This window comes from Coffea arabica, chromosome 1e, assembly GCF_036785885.1.
Source record: "Coffea arabica cultivar ET-39 chromosome 1e, Coffea Arabica ET-39 HiFi, whole genome shotgun sequence".
Lineage (NCBI taxonomy): Eukaryota > Viridiplantae > Streptophyta > Magnoliopsida > Gentianales > Rubiaceae > Coffea > Coffea arabica.
Window position 1 is genome coordinate 30,452,971 of NC_092311.1, and position 27,826 is coordinate 30,480,796.

General features: G+C 38.8%; 1 pseudogene; it reads right to left on the reverse strand.

Moving 5' to 3' along the window:
• Positions 1–17,167: 17,167 nt before the first annotated feature.
• LOC113692981 (putative pentatricopeptide repeat-containing protein At5g37570) lies at positions 17,168–22,729 on the reverse strand (annotated as a pseudogene).
• Positions 22,730–27,826: the final 5,097 nt, after the last annotated feature.

Here is a 27,826-nt window from a genome sequence, read left to right on the forward strand (position 1 = left end):
AATTGTCAAAAACACGAGATTTTAATAATTTTAAATGAAAGACGTAGAAAACTTGCTCGGCAAGAAACCTTATTTGAAGTAAGTTGGTTCTGGTTTGCACCTCTAGAAAGAAATGTATCTTTAAAGAAACCATACGAAATATTTTATCACTTTTACTAGTTTTAATTTTAAGAGAATTGTTGATTTATTTTGAGGAAATAAGCTAGTTATATAGCAGATAATCGTTTATATATAAATCAAGAACTTGTATAGTAAAACTTATAGTTTTAAAACTTGGTCTTTTAGGGTTTAGCGAGGACGTGGACTTCGATTCTCAGCTTGACTTTTGAGCTTCACTTTTGGTGAGTGTCCGTGCTTGTTCTATGACTAAAGTGTTAAAGTGCTTTCTTGACTTGTTATGTAATAATTGGAAAGTGGTTTTCCTGAACCATCGAAGTGGCAGTGTGTACTTTATCGCACTAACCTTTCGAGTGGTGACTTGCTTGAAATGTTTTCTCGAATATCTTGCAATTGTTGACTGGAGCGTGGACTCATCAACTAATCTACTAGGCAGGGGAATGTACCACACCTTAGGGTGGGAGGGCCTCCTATCCTGACTTGGTAAAAACGTGTTGTGACGTCGTTGGGTGAATCCCTCGACTAGTTTATAATTGTGACGCCGTTGGGTGAATCCCTCGACTAGTTTATAATGTGACGTCGTTGGGTGAATCCCTCGACTTGTTTACAAAAAGGTATACTCGAGTAATACCAAACCCTCTCGTGAGAAGAACGGGCCCAGTGGGAGTAAGTTGGTCGGAGCGTGTTAAGGAAAAAGATCTACTTGGACTTTAGATAGTGAAAGTTGACGGAGGGTGTGAGGACCCGTAATTTTCTTAATTGCTAGGTTTTATTTTCTATTAATTGCACGCTTTTCCACATTTTATTTATTCAAAAAATTGTGACAATAAATTTTATGAGTAAAGATGGTTTTGATAACATTTTTCCGAGTATAAGTTAGCTTATGAGATTTTAGAAATGGATACCGGGCGTGGGACCCGCTAGTGCGGTAAGTTTGATAAAATTCGGCAAATTAGGTTAAGTTGTGTATACCGGGTTTAATTTATCAGGTGTGAAGAGATAATTAGAAGTTACCTAGATGGATTATCATTGGAGAGACAAAAGGATAGAGTTGCATTAAATAAGGGTGACAAGTGTCACCTTGTGGTTTATTCTTGACTTTGACCAATTTATTTACCTTTACCAATTAACTAAAATTGACCAAAAATTCATCACTTTCATCCTTCTCTTGGCCGAATTTCTTGGAGAGAAAAGAAAGAAAAGCCTTCAATATTTTCCTTCCATAACTTGCTCCAATCTTCAAATCCAACCGATAAAACTTCAAATCACTCTATAAAAATTCTTCTCTAGGTAGGATTAAGGTTCTTGGTGAAGTGATTTGGAAGAAATTGGTGCTAAGTAGCTTCCTTTGAAGAGGTTGCAAGGTGATTAGCTAGGGAATTCTTTCCTTGGTATTGATAATGTCAAATTAATGACTTATGGTGGCTAAAGATGTGATTTGGTGAAAGATTTCTTGCTTTTAGTTGAGATTGGTGACTTTTATATTTATTCTTGAATTTTTCTGTTTTAAAATGATTATTATTGGGTGGCCATGTATGATGGTTGGAAATGATATAGAATGAAGCTAGAGGGTGTAAGTTGTGGTTCATTGCGGAAAATTTCCGCATTGAAAGGAAATTCTTGAAATTAGGGTTTCAATTCAACCCATTCTGCCTGGTACTGTTCCTCATAGTTAGAGGCCGAGTTAGCCTTGGGTTAAAACATCAAAGTTGTATGGAATGATATTTTATAGATGTCTACAAAATTTCAGCTCAATCGAAGCAACATAGCCCGTGAAAAGACCAAATTACCCATGCTGTCCTGTTTCTACACGAACATGCTAATCAGCTTCTGTAATTAGTTGTTTTGACCAGGAATACTACTGATTTGGTTGTTGATGTCTTCTTAATAAATATAACCTAGTATCTTAGCTTTCGGATGGCTTTGGAATCAAGTGAATTGGACTTTGGTAGCCTGAATTATGGTTATTTAACCAGAATGCGGTTTGTTAACCTGTTTATACGGTTCTGGTTTGGTACATTGAACTTTTGACCTAGTTTCACTACAAAATGGACTGAGTGACCTTCTGTAACATTGTATCCCTTTCTGTTAGCTTCGAAACGGTGTATATTTCACCTCCATCCGATAATCGTAGCACCGGTTATGTCCAATACGCTAAATGATGTCAAAACTATTTTGGGTTTTAGGGCTTAACTTTTATTTCCGGTCATTTTCCTAGCTAAATCTTGTATTTGAATGACTTTGAGCCTATTGAATGGCTGTTGTGATGAATTTATATTGTGTATGACTTTGGGCTTGATTGAGGAAAATAATGAAGCCATGATGGCTGGAAAAGTAAGCAAATTCAGGGGAAATGCTGTCCAATTTTTCTAGGCCGTTTCGTCTCTTTAGGTTTGAGTTGCCTTTTGAAAGAAATGAAGGGCTTTTTGGGTCGTTCAAACCCTAGGTCCTCTCGCTACTTTTGTTTCCAAAATCATGTTTTGCACCCTTGTATTAGTAATTATTTGGTGAGGCATATGACTAGTAGTCGAGCCTCACTTGTGTATTCTGTTTACTCGATTTTGGATGTGAAACTCTCAATTGTTTTACTTTGGTTCTTTTTGGGTTTCTTGGCGATTAAAGCCAGTTTGAAGTAAAAACTTTTGAAGTATCCGTACTTGAACCGGTGAGTGTACCACTCGCCTCACTTGTTGCTTAACTTGATTTCTGCACTTGCAATCTGTGTTCTGAATGATTGTACTATCTGTTTAATCTGTTTGAGACGAGGGTGTACTTTATCACACTCCTTCTCTTGTCTGTATGTATGCCTCTTGATTATATGTAATCTGTTATCTGTATCTAAATCTGTTATCCGTATCTGAGTCTGTTCAGACGTCGTTTGGAGACTGGTATCCAACGACCTTTCTGTGACCTCTGAGCTCAACACCTGTGACTAGTTATTCGAGTCGGACCGGCAAGGGCCTGGTCGATTAGATAACGAACCACGGCAGTCTGTTTTGGGATCTTTGGGTATTGAGACCCTTGATTCCGGTATGCTCGAGTATTACCACTTCTGTTCTGTTCGGCGTTCGGGCCCGGTAGGGGTATGTTTGGTGGACGAAAATTGGTGTAAAGTGGGGTCTACGGATATGTTGGTTCTATGTACGTTGACGGAGAGTCAACGGGTTCGAATCAAGTACTGCAGATGGAAATCTGGCTCCTGAGAGCCACCTGTATCCTTCCTTTTGAATCACTGTGTCTAAATGCTTTCCTTTATATCTGGTATATGGATCTGATTGATTAAATGTGAAAGGCCATGATTTTACCCCTATATGTTTGGTGCCTCATTGAGCGTAAGCTCACCCCTTTTTGTTGCTTTTGTTTTCCTTACAGGGAACCACTTTTTGGGACTATGATGTTTTGAAGCACGAGTTGAGCTAGTTTTAATATATTTTGTAAAGCTCCTCGATAGTTGGAAAAACCCTAAATGTATTTTGATCCAATTACCTCCCTTTTGTTTTGTAAATTACAAACGTATGTGTATAACACTGTTTAACCCTGTTTATGTGTCCAATTTGGTTTGAAAATGTTTTTCCGAGTTGTATGACATGGCACCCACTATTCATCGACGATTTTGATTTTCATTTGGCTATTTTGCGATTTTGACTTGTTTGAGCGCGCTTTTATTCTCCCGAAACGTTTTAGATCGTGTTTAACTGCACCGTGAGTCCTGACGAGAGTTGGGCAGGCAGTCCGCCGAACCCTTTGGTTCGCCTTAGGGGAAGGTGGGGCTGTCACAGGTGGTATTAGAGCTGCTTCGCGTGGTCTCTGCGCGGAGTGAGCTTGGGCCAGTGATGTTATGGTTCTGATTTCATGAATGTGTCTAAGTGCTCGTTTGAGCATAAGCTATGAACCGTGCATGTCATAAGTGTAAAGATCTTTATCATGGGACTTGAGGAAGTTAGGTAGGTTTGTCGGGTAGGAAAGGAATCTTTAATATGGATGATTTACTCTTGGGACCGGTCGGCTCGAGTTGTGAATTATCTTAGATGGGATTCCTGCGCCCGAATACAAAAGAAATGAGAGCCTAGGTTAGAAAGGACTTGTGCGAACTAGAAATGTGATTCTATGGAATTTTGTGTGGTTTGTTCGAGTGTTAGTAAGCATGATGAACCTTGATTAAGATATAAATGGTGTTGTTCTCGTAGATTAAGGACGGAGCCCTAGGAGGGAAAAGCTTTTCGTTAGTTATTCTTGTATTCGTGACCTAATTTGTTTATAGTACTTTTGGATGACCCCGCTACTTTTATGAATTTTTCATATTTGTATCTAATTGATTGCTACTGTGAGAACCCGAATTTTTCATTTTCTAGGTTATATATTTTTTTTTTCATGGCTTGTTTTCTGCATTTTCATGATTAGAAAATTTCTAGATGAATTTAAGGAGCAGATATAATTTTTAGATGTTTTTCTAGTATCGAATGGATTTTGAGAAATTAAGAGCGTATACCGGACGTGGGACCCACTAGTGCGAAAAGTTCGAAAAAATTCGACCAACTAAGTTAAGTTTTAGATACTGGAGTTAATTTATCGGGTGTTAAGAGATAAGTAGAGGTTGCAATTTGGATTGATATGAGAGAGACAAGTTAGGTAGGTATTTAATAAAAGGTGACAAGTGTCACTTGGCTATTGGTTGGACCATTTGACTATTATTGCATGTCTTACCAATTGACTTAAATATCTTAAAAATTCACCAAAAATCCCTCATTCTTCTCTTCCTCTTGGCCGAATCTCTTAAGCAAGGAAAGAAAGAAAACTCTTCAAGATTTTGGCTTCCATCTTGCTTCAATCAACTTACTCAACCATCCAACCTTGATTTTGCTCCATAAAACCACTTAAGGAAGTGTTGGTGAGTTGTTGTGTGGAATTATTTGGAAAGCTAAGGTGACCAATAGCTCTCTCTCTCTCTTGTTTTAAGGTAAGTTGTGAAGAACCACCCTCCTCCTTTAATTGATGCTTAAATCATGCTTAGTGGTAGTAGAAGATGCAAGTTTATGGATTAATTCTTGATTTGTGGTTGAAATGATCAAGTTTTATTATTTTTGGGGATTTTTCTGTTTTAATATAAGCATGATTGTGTGGCTATCTATGATGATTGGAAATGGTCTATAATGACTTAAGGAGGTGGGAAAAGTGATTAATTGCAACCAATTTCTGGTTTGGAAGAAATTTCAGAAAACTAGGGTTCTTGAGGGAGCATTCTGTCTGAAATTTTAGGTCCTAGATAGAGGCCTAATTGGCCTTGGATTAAAACATGAAAGTTGTAGGGAATAACATTTTATAGGTGCCTACAAAATTTCAGGTCAATCGGAGTAGTGTAGAATGAGATAAGTCGAAATTACTATTGCTGTTCTGGTTTTACCCGAATGTAAGAATTGCGCCTGCAATTGGTTGTTTTGGCTGGAATTGCTTCCAAATTGGTTGTTGAGGCCTTCTGATGAAATTTAGCCCTGTTTCTTAGATTTCAGCTGGTTTTGGAATTTCTGGATTTGGACTTGTAGAGCCTGAGTTATGATGTTTCCTCTAGAATGCATTTTGGTGAATCTGTTTTACGTTTTTGATGTAGTATCTTGCATTTTCGATCTGTTTGCACTCAAAACTGGGTTGAGTGACCTTCTGTAATATTGTAGCCCTATCTCTTAGCTTCGAAACAGTGGGTCTTGGACCTTCATCCGACAATCGTAGCGCCTTTGGTGCCATTACCGCAAAATGACGTCAAAACTGTTTCTCTGGTTTTGAGCTTAACTTTCATTTCCGGACTTTTCCCTAGCTTGACTTGTACTAGTACTACTTGGAGCTTGCTGAATGGCTATTGGATGAACTTGTTGTTGTGTGTGTACCTTTGGGTTGGAATGAGGAAATAATGAAGCCTTGATGGCTGGAAAAGTAAAGAAAGATAAGAGGAAGTGCTGTCCGAATTTTGAAAGGATTTGTTTGCATTGAGTTTGTGAACTAAGACTTGGATTTGAGCAAGGCAATGATATATGATGGATGGTTCCTGAGCCATGGAGGTGAGTGACCCCAAACTATTGTTAAAGCTTCTTATGAAATGTTTCTTGCATTATTTACTCGACTGCATCTCATGCGTGCTTGCATGTGAGTTCATGACATGATTTGGCTTCAATGAGTTCTGGGAAAGTCTTGTGCTGGACACCAACGTCTCCACTCTGTTTATGGTTCATGTTCATGTTTATCTGGAGCTCAAGAAGGGGCTCCCTCTGAATGTTAATGTTAATGTTAAATGATCTATTTGAGCGTTGGGTGTTCAAGTGCTATGATTTCCCTGGCTCACGAGAGCACTAAACGAACATTTGATCTCTGAATCATGACATCATCGAAATGATCGAAATGCAACATTGTGAAATATATTTGTTTACTGGTTACTCACTGAGCTTCTAGCTCACCCCAAAAATATTTTATTCCCCTCCACAGGGCTCAAGGCGAAGGAAGGACTTGTTGTGCTTATTCACGTGTCTGGATGGCCTATATCTTGTACAGTTTGGATTTGGAAATAATTTTATGTATAGTTGAGAATTATTTCCGCTTTGCTTTTGACATGTAATTATTGGAGAATTTGATGTAATATTTGAGTTTTATCTTGTAATCTGTTTGAGGAATGTAGTGAACGACTGAGTCCTGGCGAGAGCCGGGCAGGCGGCCCGCCGAACCCTCTGGTTCGCCTTAGGGGGAGGTGGGGCTGTCACAGTTGGTATCAGAGCTTAGGCTTCAGATTCCTGTAGTGTATCCTAGGCTTGAAGTTTAGGATGCCGGACTGTGGGATTTGATTTGATTCGATTTGACTTGAAAGTTAAGCGATTGAGGGAGAAAACCTATAGCTGCTTCGCGTGGTCTCGGCGCGGAGTGACCCTGGACTAAGTGGTGAATAAGTATGAGGGACTAAGTGAAGCTATGAATTGCGAATGTTATAGGCCTTAAATCTTTCTCATGGTATCTGAGGATCATAGATAGGTATGTCAAGTAGGAATTCCGATTGTAGATAGTTTACTCTTGGGACTACAGCTCGAGATGTGAATTATCTTATTTCGGATTCTTGTGCTTGAGTACTCCAGAGTTGAGACGCTGCTAAGTACTTGAGACTTGCATTTTGGGAACATGAACAGGCTTTGTCTGACTAGAATGAGCACAAGAGGACAGGGACATCTAGTTTGGATAGTAAGTGATGTGAGGGACTGGACGGGCTGATACTGGGACGACTTCACCTTTTTCTTTTGATTTACCTGTATATTGTTACTACATGACGTTAGTATACATGTGTGTACATGGTTATCTGTCCAACTTGATATGTATTTGTGTATTTGCTTATCCGTCTTCTTGATATGGCATGTTATGTGCGTATATGTTTATTGGTGTATTTGAAATGCTAGAATTTGTTCCTGTAGTCAATTTACTGTGTTTATTTACTAAGTTACCTTTTGGGAAAAAGAAAAGAAAATAGAGAGGGAAAACATATATATGGACCGGAGACGTAGTCGTGGACGTGGAGCTAGTCGTGGCCGTGGAGCTAGGCAAGCTCAAGGACCGAGAGAAGAAAAAGAAACAGTGGCCGAACAAGAACAGGGACCGAGGGTTGAGGCTGGACTTTAGATAGTGAAAGTTGACGGAGAGTGTGAGGACCCGTAATTTTCTTAATTGCTAGGTTTTATTTTCTATTAATTACACGATTTTCTACATTTTATTTATTCAAAAAATTGTGAAAATAAATTTTATGAGTAAAGATGGCTTTGAAATCATTTTTTCGAGTATAAGTTAGTTTATGAGATTTTAGAAGTGGATACCGGGCGTGGGACCCGCTAGTGCGGTAAGTTTGATAAAATTCGGCCAATTAGGTTAAGTTGTGTATACCGGGTTTAATTTATCAGGTGTGAGAGATAATTAGAAGTTACCTAGATGGATTATCATTGGAGAGACAAAAGGATAGAGTTGCATTAAATAAGGGTGACAAGTGTCACCTTGTGGTTTATTTTTGACTTTGACCATTTTACTTACGGTTACCAATTAACTAAAATTGACCAAAAATTCATCACTTTCATCCTTCTCTTGGCCGAATTTCTTGGAGAGAAAAGAGAGAAAAACCTTCAACATTTTCCTTCCATAACTTGCTCCAATCTTCAAATCCAACCGATAAAACTTCAAATCACTCCATAAAAATTCTTCTCAAGGTAGGATTAAGGTTCTTGGTGAAGTGATTTGGAAGATATTGGTTCTAAGTAGCTTCCTTTGAAGAGGTTGCAAGGTGAGTAGTTAAGGAATTCTTTCCTTGGTATTGATAATGTCAAATTAATGACTTATGGTGGCTAAAGATGTGATTTGGTGAAAGATTTCTTGCTTTTAGTTGAGATTGGTGACATTTATATTTATTCTTGAATTTTTCTGTTTTAAAATGATTATTATTGTGTGGCCATGTATGATGGTTGGAAATGATCTAGAATGAAACTAGAGGGTGTAAGTTGTGGTTCATTGCGGAAAATTTCCGCATTGAAAGGAAATTCTGGAAATTAGGGTTTCAATTCAACCCATTCTGCCCGGTATTGTTCCTTATAGTTAGAGGCCTATTTAGCCTTGGGTTAAAACATGAAAGTTGTAGGGAATGATATTTTATAGACGCCTACAAAATTTCAACTCAATCGGAGCAACGTAACCTGTGAAAAGACCGAATTGCCCCTGCTGTCCTGTTTCTACCCGAACATGCTAATCAGCTTCTGTAATTAGTTGTTTTGACCAGGAATAATACTGATTTGATTGTTGATGTCTTCTTAATAAATATAACCTAGTATCTTAGCTTTCGGATGGCTTTGGAATCAAGTGAATTGGACTTTGGTAGCCTGAATTATGGTTATTTAACCAGAATACGGTTTGTTAACCTGTTTATACGGTTCTGGTTTGGTACATTAAACTTGTGACCTAGTTGCACTACAAACTAGACTGAGTGACCTTCTGTAACATTGTAACCCTTTCTGTTAGCTTCGAAACGGTGTATATTACACCTCCATCCGATAATCATAGCACCAGTTGTGTCCAATACGCTAAATGACGTCAAAACTATTTTGGGTTTTAGGGCTTAACTTTCATTTCCGGTCATTTTCCTAGCTAAATCTTGTATTTGAATGACTTTGAACCTATTGAACGGCTGTTGTGATGAATTTATATTGCGTATGAATTTGGACTTGATTGAGGAAAATAATGAAGCCATGATGGCTGGAAAAGTAAGCAAATTCAGGGGAAATGCTGTCCAATTTTTCTAGGCCGTTTAGTCTCTTTAGGTTTGAGTTGCCTTTTGAAAGAAATGAAGGGCTTTTTGGGTCGTTCAAACCCTAGGTCCTCTCGTTACTTTTTTTTCCAAAATCATGTTTTGCACCCTTGTATTAGTAATTATTTGGTGAGGCATATGACTAGTAGTCGAGCCTCACTTGTGTATTCTGTTTACTCGATTTTGGATGTGAAACCCTCAATTGTTTTACTTTGGTTCTTTTAGGGTTTCTTGGCGATTAAAGCCAGTTTGAAGTAAAAACTTTTGAAGTATCCGTACTTGAACCGGTGAGTGTACCACTCCCCTCACTTGTTGCTTAACTTGATTTCTGCACTTGCAATCTGTGTTCTGAATAATTGTACTATCTGTTTAATCTGTTTGAGACGAGGGTGTACTTTATCACACTCGTTCTCTTGTTTGTATGTATGCCTTTTGACTATATGTAATCTGTTATCTGTATCTGAATCTGTTATCTGTATCTGAGTCTGTTCGGACGTCGTTTGGAGACTGGTATCCAACGACCTTTCTGTGACCTCTGAACTCAACACCTGTGGCTAGTTATTCGAGTTGGACCGGCAAGGGCCTGGTCGATTAGATAACGAACCACGACAGTCTGTTTTGGGATCTTTGGGTATTGAGACCCTTGATTCCGGTATACTCGAGTATTACCACTTCTGTTCTGTTCGGCGTTCGGGCCCGGTAGGGGTATGTTTGGTGGGCAGAAATTGGTGTAAAGTGGGGTCTACGGATATGTTGGTTCTATGTACGTTGACGGAGAGTCAACGGGTTCGAATCAAGTACTGCAGATGGAAATCTGGCTCCTGAGAGCCACCTGTATCCTTCCTTTTGAATCACTGTGTCTAAATGCTTTCCTTTATATCTGGTTTATGGATCTGATTGATTAAATGTGAAAGGCCATGATTTTACCCCTATATGTTTGATGCCTCATTGAGCGTAAGCTCACCCCTTTTTGTTGCTTTTGTTTTCCTTACAGGGAACCACTTTTTGGGACTATGATGTTTTGAAGCACGAGTTGAGCTAGTTTTAATATATTTTGTAAAGCTCCTCGATAGTTGGAAAAATCCTAAATGTATTTTGATCCAATTATCTCCCTTTTGTTTTGTAAATTACAAACGTATGTGTATAACACTGTTTAACTCTGTTTATGTGTCCTATTCGGTTTGGAAATATTTTTCCGAGTTGTATGACATGGCACCCACTATTCATCGACGATTTTGATTTTCGTTTGGCTATTTTGTGATTTGGACTTGTTTGAGCGCGCTTTTATTCTCCCGAAACGTTTTAGATGGTGTTTAACTGCACCGTGAGTCCTGGCGAGAGTTGGGCAGGCAGTCCGCCGAACCCTTTGGTTCGCCTTAGGGGAAGGTGGGGCTGTCACAGGTGGTATCAGAGCTGCTTCGCGTGGTCTCTGCGCGGAGTGAGATTGGGCCAGTGGTGTTATGGTCCTGATTTCGTGAATGTGCCTAAGTGCTCGTTTGAGCATAAGCTATGAACCGTGCATGTCATAAGTGTAAAGATCTTTATCATGGGACTTGAGGAAGTTAGGTATGTTTGTCGGGTAGGAAAGGAATCTTTAATATGGATGATTTACTCTTGGGACCGGTCGGCTCGAGTTGTGAATTATCTTAGATGGGATTCCTGCGCCCGAATACAAAAGAAATGAGAGCCTAGGTTAGAAAGGACTTGGGCGAACTAGAAATGTGATTCTATGGAATTTTGTGTGGTTTGTTCGAGTGTTAGTAAGCATGATGAACCTTGATTAAGATATAAATGGTGTTGTTCTCGTAGATTAAGGACGGAGCCCTAGGGGGGAAAAGCTTTTCGTTAGTTATTCTTGTATTCGTGACCTAGTTTGTTCATAGTACTTTTGGATGACCCCGCTACTTTCATGGATTTTTCATATTTGTATCTAATTGATTGCTACTGTGTGGCTTGTTTGGTACAGTTATGTTATATATGTATGCTTTTGATCTGTGCGTACCTCTTGCTACTGCTTTTGCCTATCTATGTTTAATATTTTATTCCCGCTTCAACCCTAGATTGATTTGATTAGACCAATGGAGGGCACTCGTAGTGGACGGGACCGTGGGCGTGGAATTAGGCAACCTACATCTGAGAGGGGCACTGGGGAAACCTCGTATGGACCAAATCCTGAACCTAGGGTTGACCCCAACGTCTAAATAGCTGCTGCCATGCAGCAAATGACTGATTTGCTAGCCCAAGCTGTGCACCAACAGGGTCAAAACCCTAACCCCAACCCTAGGAACCCTGGTAATCACATAGAGGGCGAGGATAGAGCCCTTGAGAGATTTCAGAAGTTCTCCCCACCCAAATTTCTTGGAGGCCCTAATCCTGACGTGGCTAAGAAGTGGTTGGAAAAGATGATAGATATTTTTGCTGCCTTGCACTATACCGAGAAGAGGCAGGTAACCTTTGCCGTCTTCCAGCTAGAAGGGGCGGCCCGTTCCTGGTGGAACGTCATTCGACAGAAGTGGGTACGGGAGTAGACGCCTCGGACCTGGGTGAATTTCATGCGAGAGTTCAACGCTAAATTCTTCCCTCCTCTAGTCCAGGAACGGAAGGAAGATGAGTTTATCTGACTTCGCCAAGGGACCCAATCTGTAGCGGAATATGAAAGCCAGTTCACCCGCCGGTCCAAATTTGCTCCTGAGCTGATCATGATCGAGCAGCGGCGAATAAGGCGTTTTATCCAGGGGTTAAACGTAGAAATTCAGAAGGACCTCGCGGTGGCCCAGATTAATGCTTTTAGCGAGGCCATAGAGAAGGCACAACGAGTAGAGAATGCTAGGCTGCAGGTGAAAAACTTCCAAGCCAAGAAAATGGGCTTTCTTGGGAGTAGATCTGAGCAAGAAGGTACAAGTACGCTCCCTAAGATTGGAAAGGGAAATAGGGGAGTACGACAACCGGGGGTGTCGCGCGATGTTTCTCAGGGCAAACCGGTCTCTGCTACTCGTGGTCCCTGTAGATATTGCGGGGGGCCAAATCATACGGAAGCAAACTGTTGGAAGAAAGAGGGGAAATGTCTGCGCTGTGGAAGTGCTGATCATCGGATTGCTGACTGCCCAGTTCGATTACGAAAAGGAACAGGGACCCCGCAACCCACTAGGACTAACCCTGGACAGTCGGAAAAGGAAGGGGTTGGATCGAAGGTACCGGCTCGGGTATACTCTTTAGAACACCATCAGGGTCCTGACTCGTCTGAGGACGTAGAAGGTACGATCCGTTAGGTACCTTAGATATTGCAAGATTCCGTTGATAAGAAAATTTCGAGGACGAAATTTCTTTAAGGGGGAGAGAGTGTGAGGACCCGTAATTTTCTTAATTGCTTGGTTTTATTTTCTATTAATTGCATCTTTTCTACATTTTATTTATTCAAAAATTGTGAAAATAAATTTTATGAGTAAAGATGATTTTGAAATCATTTTTCCGAGTATAAGTTAGCTTATGAGATTTTAGAAGTGGATACCGGGTGTGGGACCCGCTAGTGCGATAAGTTTGATAAAATTCGGCCAATTAGGTTAAGTTATGTATACCGAGTTTAATTTATCAGGTGTGAGAGATAATTAGAAGTTACCTAGATGGATTATCATTGGAGAGACAAAAGGATAGAGTTGCATTAAATAAGGGTGACAAGTGTCACCTTGTGGTTTATTCTTGACTTTGACCATTTTACTTACCGTTACCAATTAACTAAAGTTGACCAAAAATTCATCACTTTCATCCTTCTCTTGGCTGAATTTCTTGGAGAGAAAAGAGAGAAAAACCTTCAACATTTTCCTTCCATAACTTGCTCCAATCTTCAAATCCAACCGATAAAACTTCAAATCACTCCATAAAAATTCTTCTCTAGGTAGGATTAAGGTTCTTAGTGAAGTGATTTGGAAGAAATTGGTGCTAAGTAGCTTCCTTTGAAGAGGTTGCAAGGTGCGTAGTTAGGGAATTCTTTCCTTGGTATTGATAATGTCAAATTAATGACTTATAGTGGCTAAAGATGTGATTTGGTGAAAGATTTCTTGCTTTTAGTTGAGATTGGTGACTTTTATATTTATTCTTGAATTTTTCTGTTTTAAAATGATTATTATTGTGTGGCCATGTATGATGGTTGGAAATGATCTAGAATGAAACTAGAGGGTGTAAGTTGTGGTTCATTGCGGAAAATTTCCGCATTGAAAGGAAATTCTGGAAATTAGGGTTTCAATTCAACCCATTCTGCCCGGTATTGTTCCTCATAGTTAGAGGCCTATTTAGCCTTGGGTTAAAACATAAAAGTTGTAGGTAATGATATTTTATAGATGCCTACAAAATTTCAGCTCAATCGGAGCAACGTAACCTGTGAAAAGACCGAATTGCCCCTGCTGTCCTGTTTCTACCCGAACATGCTAATCAGCTTCTGTAATTAGTTGTTTTGACCAGGAATAATACTGATTTGATTGTTTATGTCTTCTTAATAAATATAACCTAGTATCTTAGCTTTCGGATGGCTTTGGAATCAAGTGAATTGGACTTTGGTAGCCTGAATTATGGTTATTTAACCAGAATACGGTTTGTTAACCTGTTTATACGGTTCTGGTTTGGTACATTAAACTTTTGACCTAGTTGCACTACAAACTGGACTGAGTGACCTTCTGTAACATTGTAGCCCTTTCTGTTATCTTCGAAACGGTGTATATTACACCTCCATCCGATAATCGTACCACCAGTTGTGTCCAATACGCTAAATGACGTCAAAACTGTTTTGGGTTTTAGGGCTTAACTTTCATTTCCGGTCATTTTCCTAGCTAAATCTTGTATTTGAATGACTTTGAACCTATTGAACGGCTGTTGTGATGAATTTATATTGCGTATGAATTTGGACTTGATTGAGGAAAATAATAAAGCCATGATGGATGGAAAAGTAAGCAAATTCAGGGGAAATGCTGTCCAATTTTTCTAGGCCGTTTAGTCTCTTTAGGTTTGAGTTGCCTTTTGAAAGAAATGAAGGGCTTTTTGGATCGTTCAAACCCTAGGTCCTCTCGTTACTTTTGTTTCCAAAATCATGTTTTGCACACTTGTATTAGTAATTATTTGGCGAGGCATATGACTAGTAGTCGAGCCTCACTTGTGTATTCTGTTTACTCGATTTTGGATGTGAAACCCTCAATTGTTTTACTTTGGTTCTTTTAGGGTTTCTTGGCGATTAAAGCCAGTTTGAAGTAAAAACTTTTGAAGTATCCGTACTTGAACCGGTGAGTGTACCACTCCCCTCACTTGTTGCTTAACTTGATTTCTGCACTTTTTATCTGTGTTCTGAATAATTGTACTATCTGTTTAATCTGTTTGAGACGAGGGTGTACTTTATCACACTCGTTCTCTTGTCTGTATGTATGCCTCTTGACTATATGTAATCTGTTATCTGTATCTGAGTCTGTTCGGACGTCGTTTGGAGACTGGTATCCAACGACCTTTTTGTGACCTCTAAACTCAACACCTGTGGCTAGTTATTCGAGTTGGGCCGGCAAGGGCCTGGTCGATTAGATAACGAACCACGACAGTCTATTTTGGGATCTTTGGGTATTGAGACCCTTGATTCCGGTATACTCGAGTATTACCACTTCTGTTCTGTTCGGCGTTCGGGCCCGGTAGGGGTATGTTTGGTGGACGAAAATTGGTGTAAAGTGGGGTCTACGGATATGTTAGTTCTATCTACGTTGACGGAGAGTCAACGGGTTCAGATCAAGTACTGCAGATGAAAATCTGGCTCCTGAGAGCCACCTGTATCCTTCCTTTTGAATCACTGTGTCTAAATGCTTTTCTTTATATCTGGTATATGGATCTGATTGATTAAACGTGAAAGGCCATGATTTTACCCCTATATGTTTGGTACCTCATTGAGCGTAAGCTCACCCCTTTCTGTTGCCTTTGTTTTCCTTACCGGGAACCACTTTTGGGGACTATGATGTTTTGAAGCACGAATTGAGCTAGTTTTAATATATTTTGTAAAGCTCCTCGATAGTTGGAAAAACCCTAAATGTATTTTGATCCAATTATCTCCCTTTTGTTTTGTAAATTACAAACGTATGTGTATAACACTGTTGAACCCTATTTATATGTCCTATTTGGTTTGAAAATATTTTTCCGAGTTGTATGACATGGCACCCACTATTCATCGACGGTTTTTATTTTCGTTTGGCTATTTTGCGATTTTGACTTGTTTGAGCGCACTTTTATTCTCCCGGAACGTTTTAGATCATGTTTAATTGCACCGTGAGTCCTGGCGAGAGTTGGGCAGGCAGTCCGCCGAACCCTTTGGTTCGCCTTAGGGGAAGGTGGGGCTGTCACAGAGGGTCAACTGCAGTTAATTTTGATCAAGTTAGAGGAGAATGGCTCCTGAGAGCCCTGTATCCTACCCTGTGCTGTTATACGCTTTCCTACTTGTTGAATTTTAGTTTGGAGTTATTATTTGCTACTTGTTTTATATGATTGCATGTTCGGGGCACCACTGAGCTTTAGCTCACCTCACGTTACTTGTTTTCCTTAACAGGTTCTGGCATTTGAGAGACCTGAAGTCTGTCTTTACCTTTTATGAATGTTGTTTTGAATCAGATTATGTATCTTTCGGCTTGGGTTGCCACTTGAAGCTGGAAAAGTGCAAAACCTGAGTTTTGTTTGATTTGTATGAATGTATTTAAATTTTATGACTTCACTTTGTGGTTTGTAATGTATAAATGTAGTTATGTTTTAATCTGATTGGAGATGTACGTAAGAGTGGATGTTCATTTGTCCAATGGTAATGTTATCTCTTAAGTTAATGTGTTCTTAGTGTTTTGGTCGTTTTAAGGATTGGCTTGTTCGGGTGACGAATTTTATAATGGTTTAAGTTATACGTCGGAAGGGTTTAGCCAGTTTCCTTGCATGAGTCCGGGCGAGAGCTAGGCAGGCGACCTCCCAACCCTCTGGTTCGCCCTAGGGAGAAGTGGGGCCGTCACAAACATAAGCAAACCGACAGAGTCATGCAGATTATCCAGGTTAAGCATGTATTCACTTATGATATGCTTCCGAGTTCGATAATGATCAGCATAAATTCTCCTGTTTACACCAAATAAAATCACTTTTAAATGATGTAGGACATGGTTAAGATCATTCCAAGATTCTTCACCTACACTAGGAATTGGAGATTCACAGAATGGTAATCTAAAATGGTTTTTTTTTTCCACATAAATATTTTGGTTAGGAAAGACGGTCCGAAAGCTGGAAGTACTAAATTCCTAATACTTTAACACAAGTTTACCACAGGTAGTGCCCCTTTTGGCTTTATATTGGTACCAAAATTCCACCTGCACTCGCCAAGTCACCTTACACCCAAAAGGCATAAAGGATAGACATAACTAGCAGCAAAGACGCATGCTACACACATAAACACAAATAACTATAGCATACACCAACCCTTTGATGCCACACTTACTAAATACCCTATAGTAAATTTTGCTTTATGACAGCCTGCAGACCAAGCGTCTACAACCACCAACAAAGGCAGACATCCCATTATCAAGCTTAATACCTGCCGTTTTCATCCATAAGAGGTAACAAAAAATTTTCCACAAAAACAACAAAGCTAGCTACAAGCAGAAGATAGTAATAATTTCTTTAGGTGACAAGTATTATTTGCTATCATTGATCCGTCCTTCATGCTTTGTGAAAGAAAAGAACAGATGGATGTACCAGTTTGGAGTTCTCATTTCTTGTTTCTGCAGATGGAGCACATCTCTCATGTTTTCAGTCAATGCATTTTGAGCAATCTCAGAAGCTTGTCTACAGAATTTTGATTGATTCAGCTTGAGGTAAAACTCCAGCTGATTCTGAAATGCAGCCAATTCTTGAAAATAGAAATCCAAGATTAACAAAATCAAAACCTTGATGAATGCATTTCTGAGGAAGTGGTCTACTTTCCAGAAACCTGTTGGCCATGCATTCCATGCTTTCTTGGGTTTACATCCATCAACTCATAATTTCATATTAACATCAGAGTATCAAGGCTTCCCACCATGAATTAAAGCAAAAATGATTAAGAAACAATAGTAAAGAATGTTAACTCCAGGTCACTAAATGCAATGGCAGCCATAACGGTAGTCAGCTGCATTTACTTTGCATATTTGACATTATCAGAAACTTCATAAAACTAAATGAGGAACCCTCACAGATTGACAAGATTGCCTGCTCGGATTAATCATGTCAGAAAACATAACCTACTCAATATTCACAAATTGTATGTCCCTTCCTGATCAGAGTGTTAATATCCAAACTCCCAGCAGAACAAACCTCATATGTCCTCAAAATTGATATTTTGAATCCTAGCAGCCAGCAATTTTAAATTTAGTATTGAGCTTCTGAGGGCATCTAATGAATGAAGAACTCAGTCCCAAGCTTCTTTCTAGAAAAGCTAATGTCTTTATACCAAGATTTTATACTTCATACTCAACTACAACTGGCTATCTTCCTCGGTATTGAGCTTCCCTGCTGGTGTCTGATGATTAAAGACCTTAGTCCCAGTCTTCTTTGTGGAAAAAGTAACTTCAATAAACCAAGATTTTCTACTTCATATCCAACTACAACCGGGAATTTTCTTGAGTCCTTTCTCCCTAATTTTGAGCCTCAAAAATGAAACATCCAACCACTTATTTGCAGCAGCATAGATATCTGATAACAACACATAATTCCCAACATTTAAGGGCTTAAGCTCAATTAGTCTACATGCTACCTCCTCCCCCAATTCAAGGTCACAATGAAGCTTGCAAGCGCCAAGAAGTGTGTGACGGCCCCACCTCCCCCTAAGGCGAACCAAAGGGTTTAGCGGACTACCTGCCCAGCTCTCGCCGGGACTCACTCACTTACTACATTCCTCAAGTAAAATACAAGGTACAACTCAAATAATACATCCAATTCTCCAAAAATTACATATCATAAGTGAAGCAGAAACTAGTTCTAAGCGTAGAATGTAGATATACATCCGATTCAATTCCAAATATTTATACAGGCCCAAAAGTACATAAACCAAAACCAAATCTAAACTATACAAGATGTACGCCATCCAGCCACACAGAGATCCAAATACAAGTTCTTCCTTTACTTCGATCCCTGTGGGGAGAAGAAGATAATAGGGGGTGAGCTAGAAACTCAGTGAGTGACCAGTAAAATCAACAGCCAAGTATATTTCACAATAAAGCATTGATATGATGTCATGATGCAGTAATCAAATGTTCATTTATTGCTCATGTGAGCCAGTGAAGTTCTTGTACTTAAATATCCAACGCTCGTTTAGATCAGGTAACCGTTAAACAGAAGTAAGGAGCCATCGTGCTCCAAAGAATATGTAAACAATAATGAAGACATTGGTTCTAAGCACAAGACTTTCCAGGAATTCATTGGAGCCAAATTATGTCATGGCACACACCCAAACCCAAATGATATGCAATGGAGTAATAAATGCAAGAATTAGTTCAAAAGTAACTTTGGAAATAGTTGAGGGATCACTCACCAACCACGACTCACGAACCTCATCCATCATTTATTATTGTCTTGCTCAAGTCCAAGCCCTAGATCACAAATGGAAATAAGGACTAAAACAATCAAAGTGGAAAAACAGTAAAGGAATGCATCGGGCGTGCGCGGAAATGAAAATGGTACAAAACGGGTTACACGATTTTGCCCATAACTGGAGTTGTGGTTATCAGATCAAAATGTACTAGGTAGTGTCTCGAAGCTTAGACAAAGAGTTACAACTTTCATGAAGACACCTCAACCTAGTTTTCAGTGTATCCAAGTCAAATTTTCCAAATATAGAACTAGAACTCCAAAGGCTAGTTTATCTTTCTCGTGAAAATTTGGCAGCATGCCCCTTGTGTTTACCTAATTTTCCAGCCATTTAGGCTTCATTATTTTTCTCTCAGCCAATCCCAAAGTCATACATATCATAGATTCAAGTAAATAGCCGTTCCATAGGCTCATAACAACATAAGAACAAAAATCAAAGTGATAACAAGTGCGGAAATACAATCTAGCAAAAGACAGATTCGACGTGTGGTTGCGGAAATAACACATCCGAGGCTACGCTTATCGGATTGAGACGCAACTTATGCCGTTTTGAAGCTAAGACACAGGGCTACAATGTTCATGAAGATCACTTAGTCCAGTTTCTGATGCAACTTAGTCAAATCCTCAATTTACAGAACCAAAATACAACTAGTCGGCTATTTAACCGCACTGCACTGGAATGGTCATATCTCAGGTTACCAAGGTCCGATTAAGGTGTTCTTGGAGGCTTTTAAAAGCTAAGACAGAATACTAAAACTTTCATGTTTTAGAAAAAAGCTAAATCAGTACGGATCCTAGTGAATAAACGTGATAAACTGGATAAACTGACCAAACGGACTACTGGGAAAAACTTTAAAATAGTAAGGGTATTTTGGTCTTTTCACGAGGTACATTGCTCTGATTGAGCTGAAATTTTTTAGGCACCTATGAAATACCATTCTCTACAACTTTCATGTTTTACCCTAAGGCCAATTCGGCCTCTAACATGCAGTAACAAAACCGGGCAGAAAGAGGGGAAATTTTCCAGAAATCTGGAATTTTCAGTTTTCAATGCAACCTTCCTTGATTTCTTACTTCCAACACTACCAAAACCCCTTATATAACCTTAAATACAACCTATATGAATCATACATCAAGTTTGGCAGCAAGTCCTCAAACCCTAGTTCACATAACCAAAAGGGAAAAACCCCTCAAAACATGATAGCATCCATGATTCACCATAAATTTGAGTTACCAAGCTAATTTACACAAGATTGAAAGTAAGAATTAGGGAACTCATCATCTTTACCTTGATTAGTGTCCACCAAGTGTAGCCTTAGCTTTCCCCTTCACAATCTCACCAACACTTCACTAACTAAACACTCAAAGGTGAGTTTAATCGGTTTATTTCCTTTGTTTTCTCACTTTGTGGTTGGATTCAAGAAGAAATGGAGAAATCTTCTCTTGGTGTTTTTCCCTTCTTTCTCTCGGCCAAGGAGTAGCTGAAATGGAGAGGAAAGTGCAAAATTTGGAGATAAATAGAAAGACCAACTCTTGGTCAAGAAACTCTAGGGTGGCGACACTTGTCGCCACCACCACCTTTCATTTTTCTCTTTCTTTTCCTTGCTATTTTAAGCCTTAATTTTCGGTCAAAGCAGCTGCCAATTAAGAAGATATTTTACTCAAAAGTCAATAAGCTTGTATGGTAAGAAAATGGTGGTCAAGTGGTGCGTTCAATCGGTAGTGCGCGGTACCCGCCGGTTCGCGCCGTTTTTCTTAAAAACACACGTACTAGGGTTTTTACTTCCTATTTACTAACCTTGTATCATTGCTTCTAATCACATATTATTTCTCACTTAAAATTCACTTTTAATCTCCAAATTTGATCCTTGCTCCGTACCGAAAATTCATCCGGCGAAAAAATCACGAAAATCCTATTTTTGCTCCAATCTTGAAACCAAACGTGAAACCCTACTTTCTAGGTTCATTGGCATTTATTGTGGGGTGATTGAGTAGTAGGGCCATTATAAAGTGGTATTTGTCAAAGAAAAGGGAATTTTTAAGAAAAATATAAGGAATTTGCACGGCTTCTGGCCGGATTCTCCACAAAACACTATTCACCAGAAATTTTTCCCTTTCCTTCTGCCTCAGGGCGTCACAAAGTGCACCCCAAGCACCAGCATGGGGCTTTGCGGGCATTGACTTAAGAATGTCGTAAGCATCTTTAAGCTTTCCTGATCGACCAAGAAGGTCAATGAGGCATGCATACTGATCCGGAGAAGGCTCAAGAGAGAATTCATTAACTATAGAGTCAAAATAATGGCAACCTTCCTTAATGAGACCAGCATGACTGCAAGCTGTTAGAATTACCGTAATGGCTGTAGTATCAAGCACAAGTCCTTCCTTTAGTATCCTTTCAAACAGTGCCACAGCCTGTGGACCACTCCCATGAATGGATAGGCCCTGTATCATTGAGCAGTATGAGATCACATCATGCGTAGGCATTTGCTCAAACAATGTTGATGCTCTGTCCATGTTCCCACACTTGGCATTCATATCTATGAGAGCTGCAACAACTTGAACACGCTTGAGATCAAATGAGCTTTGATGCATATAAGAATCAATTATTTTTGCCAATTCCAAACAACCCAATTGGGAACAAGCAGACATCAAGCTCACCATAGTGAACTCATCCGGTTTGACGCTCCTACACTGCATCCTATAAAACATTGGTATTGCCTCGCTGGGCTGTCCATTCTGGGAATACCCGGATATCAAGGCAGACCAGGATACAATATCTTTTTCATCTGTTTGCTCGAATAACATCCTTGCAGACACCATGTCACTGGCCTTGACATGCCTATTAATTATAGTGGTATAGGAAATAGCATTCTTCTCGAGCATCTCATTAAATAATTCCCTAGCACTCCTCAAATCACCGAATCTAACAAAGCTACTAATCATCGCATTCCAGGATGCTAAATTCCTATTAGTCATTCATCAAACAAGTTCTTCACCTCCAATGCCTCTCCGACATTCAGATAGCCAATAAGCATAGCCGTCCAAGTGACTTCGTTTCTAACGGGCATAATATCAAACATCTTCCGGGAGCACTCGATCTCCCTGCACTTGCCATAGAAGTCAACTAAGCTAGAACCCACGTACACATCAGTTTCAATACCACACCTTACTATTGACTCGTGGAGAACCCACCCTTCCCTCAACGCCAAAACATTAGCACACTTGTTGATCAACGGCGGGAAAGTATACTCATCCGGGCTTGCATTCGTAGACTTTTTCATTCGACTGAAAAGCGAAAATGAATTGACCAAAGAGGAATGTCTACAGTAGCCCTTGAGCAGGGTGTTCCAGAGATAAATATTGGGTTGAATGGCGCGTTCGAAGACAGCGGTAGGGTAGGAGAGGTCAGAAGAGAGAGCGATGCAGAGGGACAGAAATTGGGTAATTAAGAAGGGATCCTGTTCGCAGCCCTTGTGGATGATGTGAGGGTGGACTTGTTCCAGGCTTCGGATGGTCTTGCACCGTTTTAAAAGTGACAAGATTGATGCCGTATAAGCAGATGATAATGTTGATGGTAAGGGGTCGAGACAAGCGGATGAGTATCGGCGGATCAAATTCATATGAGCATCGGTTGTGACTTTGTGAGTTATAGTGGTGAAACAGCCGGGCAGACAGTGCTGGAGCTGCAGTGTCAGGATCTTGATGGACCAGTTTTGAACGAAGATTCAGAGAATTCAGAATTGAACGAAGAGAGAGAAAGAATCTTATTAACAAAATTCGGTTATACATATCATAAACCTCCGCCAAGCTGGGACGACACCGTTTCTACAAAACACACATTCCTTTAGCTAAATGACGACGTCTTCTTCCTGCTTCCTGACATGCAGTTGGAGCAGGAGCACGCCGCTTGGCTCTCAACATCGGATTTGGGGCAGGAACGGTCATCAGGCCGACCGTTCCTGAACAATCCTCTCACAAAATTTGATAAGGGGTGAAGAAGAAGCCACGTCTACTAATTCTGTTGCTAAACCAAAAACGACATCGTTACAATAAGTGGGTAGAATAAAAAAGTAAAAAATGTATTGAAATCCTAACGGTGTTCATTTGGAACAAATGGACTGATTCAAAATTCAAATATCAAATGCAAAATTTTGAATCAACCGCATAAAATGAAAGGAAAAAGTCAAAAAAGCATGGATTCATTCTTTTGTACACCAAAATAAGTCTTGCTATCTCTACGGATATTTGCCAAAAATAATTGAGAGATAAAAATGCAAACATTGAAGTGCGAGGAGAAATTTAGGGCACAATTATGTGAAGAAGAAAGAAGGCCAAATCTATAGAGAGGAAGCCAAGCTCGTGAGGCATTTTGAGTGAAGATGAAATGACCAATTTATCTTTGTAGACATCTTTAGAAGGGAATGCAACAATTGAATGAGGTTAAAAATTGTTAGGACAATTTCTCTGCATCCTTTCCAGGGCAGGCAGCAAAGTAGAAGGAAATAGAGAAAATACATTTACAACAGTCTCCAGTTTTGTTGAACAACTAAGTAACAACAACTGTGCCAGCCAACATTGGTGAAACATAATGCCCCAATTCGACGAAGGTAATATCACTGAACCATGTCCTAAACTACATCTAATGATTTTTCATCTAAGGTATATAAATATAGTAAGAGCCAACTTGGGAGAGGTATGCACAAGGAACTTATGCATGCCAAGTGTTTGTAAATTTGACTTAGTAGACGAATTAAATGACTTGAGAAGTTTATCGGCATATAAAATAATAGAAAGAGTATGAAGAAAGCTTATCGGCATATAAAATAATAGAAAGAGTATGAAGGAAATCATTACTTTCTTTTTTCATTCTTGTTGTAGGATAGCAGTGATACCATACAGTTTAGAATGTATTACTGGCTGTAGATGGGTGTTCACATCATAGTAAACTGACACATACAAAGATAAAAGATAAGTAAAGTGAGTTATTGTAAATTATACGAATGAAATAAGGAGTACAACAAAATTCTACCAGGATTACAAGGTATCTGAGTGATTGTGGCTAGTTATACTTTTTGATAGCAATTTTTTTTGAGATAAATTACTGATAGTTGAGAAATACTCATATATCTCTAAATAAGGATTCTTCCAAAATTATGAGATATTTGAGTGATTGTGGATAACTATACTCCTTGATATCAAATATATTTTGAGATAAACTACTGATAGTTGAGGATGCGAGTCTCGACGGTTGCCTGTAACAACTGTTCGGAATGATGTAATATTTTTTTAACAAGATGTAACTTTATATGAACTACTTGTAAAATTTAACAGTATAGATGAATTATTATATATGAGATCCATATGAACAATAACACAATATCACACCTCTATTGTAAGAATGTACAAGAAATTTACATAGAATTACAAAATGTTCAAAATAAGTTACATTGTTCAAGAACGGTTGAACTAGCAACCGTCCTTGCCTCGTGTCCGATAGTTAAGAAATACTCTCATGTATCTCTAATTAAGTGGGTTCTAATATGATTTGGCATCCATATACGTAGAGAATCATATTTGAGTGGAAAATAATAATAAAAAAAGGAATAGTGGGTACAAGGGGGAGGGAACTGCACACTTTAGTAATTAAACATTACTGGTTGCTACTTCATGTTAGAAATTTGGTACATATTCGTGCAATAGTAGTGAATTAATTAAAGAGAATTTCTTTTAAACTTGGTTAGTATAAGTGCAGATTGTAGATATATGTGTTATGCTATGTACATATTATTTTGCTGAACTTACCTAGTGAAAGAAATTGGTTGCAAACTCAATCGAATTGGACTAAATCATAGGTAAGAATATTGCAAACTCATCGCAATATTTGGCTTGCTTTGTGACTGAAGGGGGATGAACTTACTTGCATGATTTTGTTTGTGTAACTTGTTTAAGATGGTGTGACATGAATAATGAAATTGAAACTCTGACGAAAACTCCTAAACAAGAAAACTGTGGGTAGCACAAGTTAGATATACTAAGAGCCAACTTGGGGAAGGTATGGACAGGGAACTTATGCATGCCAAGTATTTGTAAATTTGACTCAGTAGACGAATCTTAGGAAGTTTATAGGCATATAAAATAACAGGGAGAGTATGAAGATAATTGTCGCTTTTTTTTTATTCTTGTTGCAGGATAGCAGTGACACCGTACAATTTAGACTGCATTACCAACTGTGTATGGGTATTCACATCACAGTAGACTGGCACATACAAAGATAAAGATAACCAAATTGAGTCGTTGTAAATTACACAAATGAAATAGAGAGTACAACAAAGAGGGATTCTTTCAAGATTATAAGGTATCTGAGTGATTGTGGTTAGCTGTACTTCTTGATCACTATAGACTGACACATACAAAGATAAAGATAAGCAAATTGAGTCATTGTAAATTACACGAATGAAATAGGGAATACAACAAAGTGGGATTCCTTCAAGATTACAAGGTATCTGAGTAATTGTGGCTAGCTGTACTTCTTGATCACAAATATTTTTTGCGATAAACTACTAATGATTGGAAAATACACTCATGTATCTCTAAAGAAGGATTCTTCTAGGATTACGAGATATCTGAGTAATTGTGGCTAGCTATACTTCTTGATAGTAAATATTTTTTGAAATAAACTACTGATAGTTAAGAAATACTCTTATGTATCTCTAATTAAGTGGGTTCTAACATGATTTGGTATCTATATACGTAAAGAATCACATTGGAGCGAGCAATGGAAAAAGAAATAATGGATACAAGGGGGGAGGGAATTGTACCAAATAATGGATACATTTTTGTTGAAAATGTTTTGTACCAAATCCGGCCGGACACCCGGCCAGTTCTTGGCCGGATTGCTTGAGGGATTTGAAAAAAAATTGGATCTGCTACTGCCTTGAATCCTGCCGGAAATCCGGCCAGAAACCGACCGGATTGTGACGAGGCATGTCGGCCATCAACTTTGACCAGCTGATTTTCTTCCTTCTTATCTTGTTTTTGGTTGAAATATCTTCATTTTTTGCTCCTTGCTTGGTCGGCTGTTTGGGAGAGAAATAAGAGAGAAAAGTTCTTCATTTTCTAGTTTTACTTTCTTGTCCAAATCTTGAGATTTCACTGATGGTTTTGGAAAATACTCCGTACAAGTGCTAGCTAAGAAGGGTTAAAGGTGATAGTGGAGTTATTTTTGAGAGGGAAGCTTTAAGTTCCGACCTTTCTTGAGTTATAAGGTGAGTTGCTAAGAAAGTTCCTTTGTTGTTTTGATAATGGTATTTAGTACTTAGTAGTGGTTAAATATGCTATATTGTGGATGATTTCATGGTTTTAAGTGGAGTTGGTCCAATTTCTGATTTATTGGGAATTTTTCTGATTTTATATGATAATCATGGATTGGCTTTGGATTGTTGGATTAGAATGGTGTTAAATAAAGTTTTTGTGCATTAATTACGATCGAATGTGGAAAATTTTCGCTTGTGGGGATAAATTCCGATTCTAGGGTTTTGATTTGGGGGTTTTCTTATGGTTGACTCTTAAGCTTCTAATTGGCTTTGCTTGAAGGGTATTGTGGCCTAATTGGATGTGTTTTATGGTTTTTGAATCATATGTGTGATTGTGGTTAATTGTTATGAGCATGGATTTTTGATTGTAGGGTGAAAATGAAGAAATTAAGGGGAAGTGTTGTCCGAACTTTGAGAGTGTTTGATTGCTTTGAGTTTGTGATCTAGGGCTTGGACTTGAGCAAGGCAATGATATATGATGGATGGTTCCTGAGCCGTGATTGGTGAGTGACCCCAAATTATTTTCAAAGTTACTTATGAACTGTTTCTTGCATTCTTTACTCGATTGCATATCATGTATGCTTGCATGTGAGTTTATGACATGATTTGGCTTCAATGAGTTCTTGGGAAGTCTTGTGCTGAACACCAACGTCTCCACCACTGTTTACTGTTCATCTGGAGCACCAAAGAGCTCCCTATCACTGTTTCACTGTTAACTAATCGATTTGAGCGTTGGATGTTTAAGTACAATGATTTCACTGGCTCACGAGAGCAATAAACGTACATTTGATTACTGATTCATGACATCATTGAAATGAACTATTGAGAAACTAATTTGATGACTGCTTTTACTGGTTACTCGCTGAGTTTCTAGCTCACCCCCAAATATTTTATTTCCCCTCCACAGGGCTCGAGACGAAAGAAGTGCTTGTAGTACTTATTCATGTGACTGGTTGGATTATCTCCTGTTCAGTTGAAGGTCTAGTTTTATCTTGTGTAATATTTGAGACTACGATTGTACTTGTATTTATGTGAGAACTGAGACTTTCATCTTATTCGGGAAATTAGTATTGTTTTTATCTCTTGAGGTTTTAGTTTGAAGAGTGATTGAGAAGTATTGCTTCACTTATGATATGTGAATTTGTGGAACTGTGAGGACCCGTAATTTTCTTATTTTCTAGGTTTTATTCTATTTAATTGCATGCTTTTCTGCATTTTCTTTATTAGGAAAATTTTCTAGATAAGTTTTATGAATAAATATAGTTTTAAAATGATTTTTCTAGTATCGGTTAGTTTTTGAGAAATTCAGAGCATATACCGGATGTGGGACCCACTAGTGCGGTAAGTTCGATAAAATTCGGCCAATTAGGTTAAGTTTTGTATATAGGAATTAATTTACTAGGTGCTGGGAGATAAGTAGAGGTTGCTTAGTTGGATTAAGGATAGAGAGACAAAAGGATAGCTTTGAATTAAAAAGGTG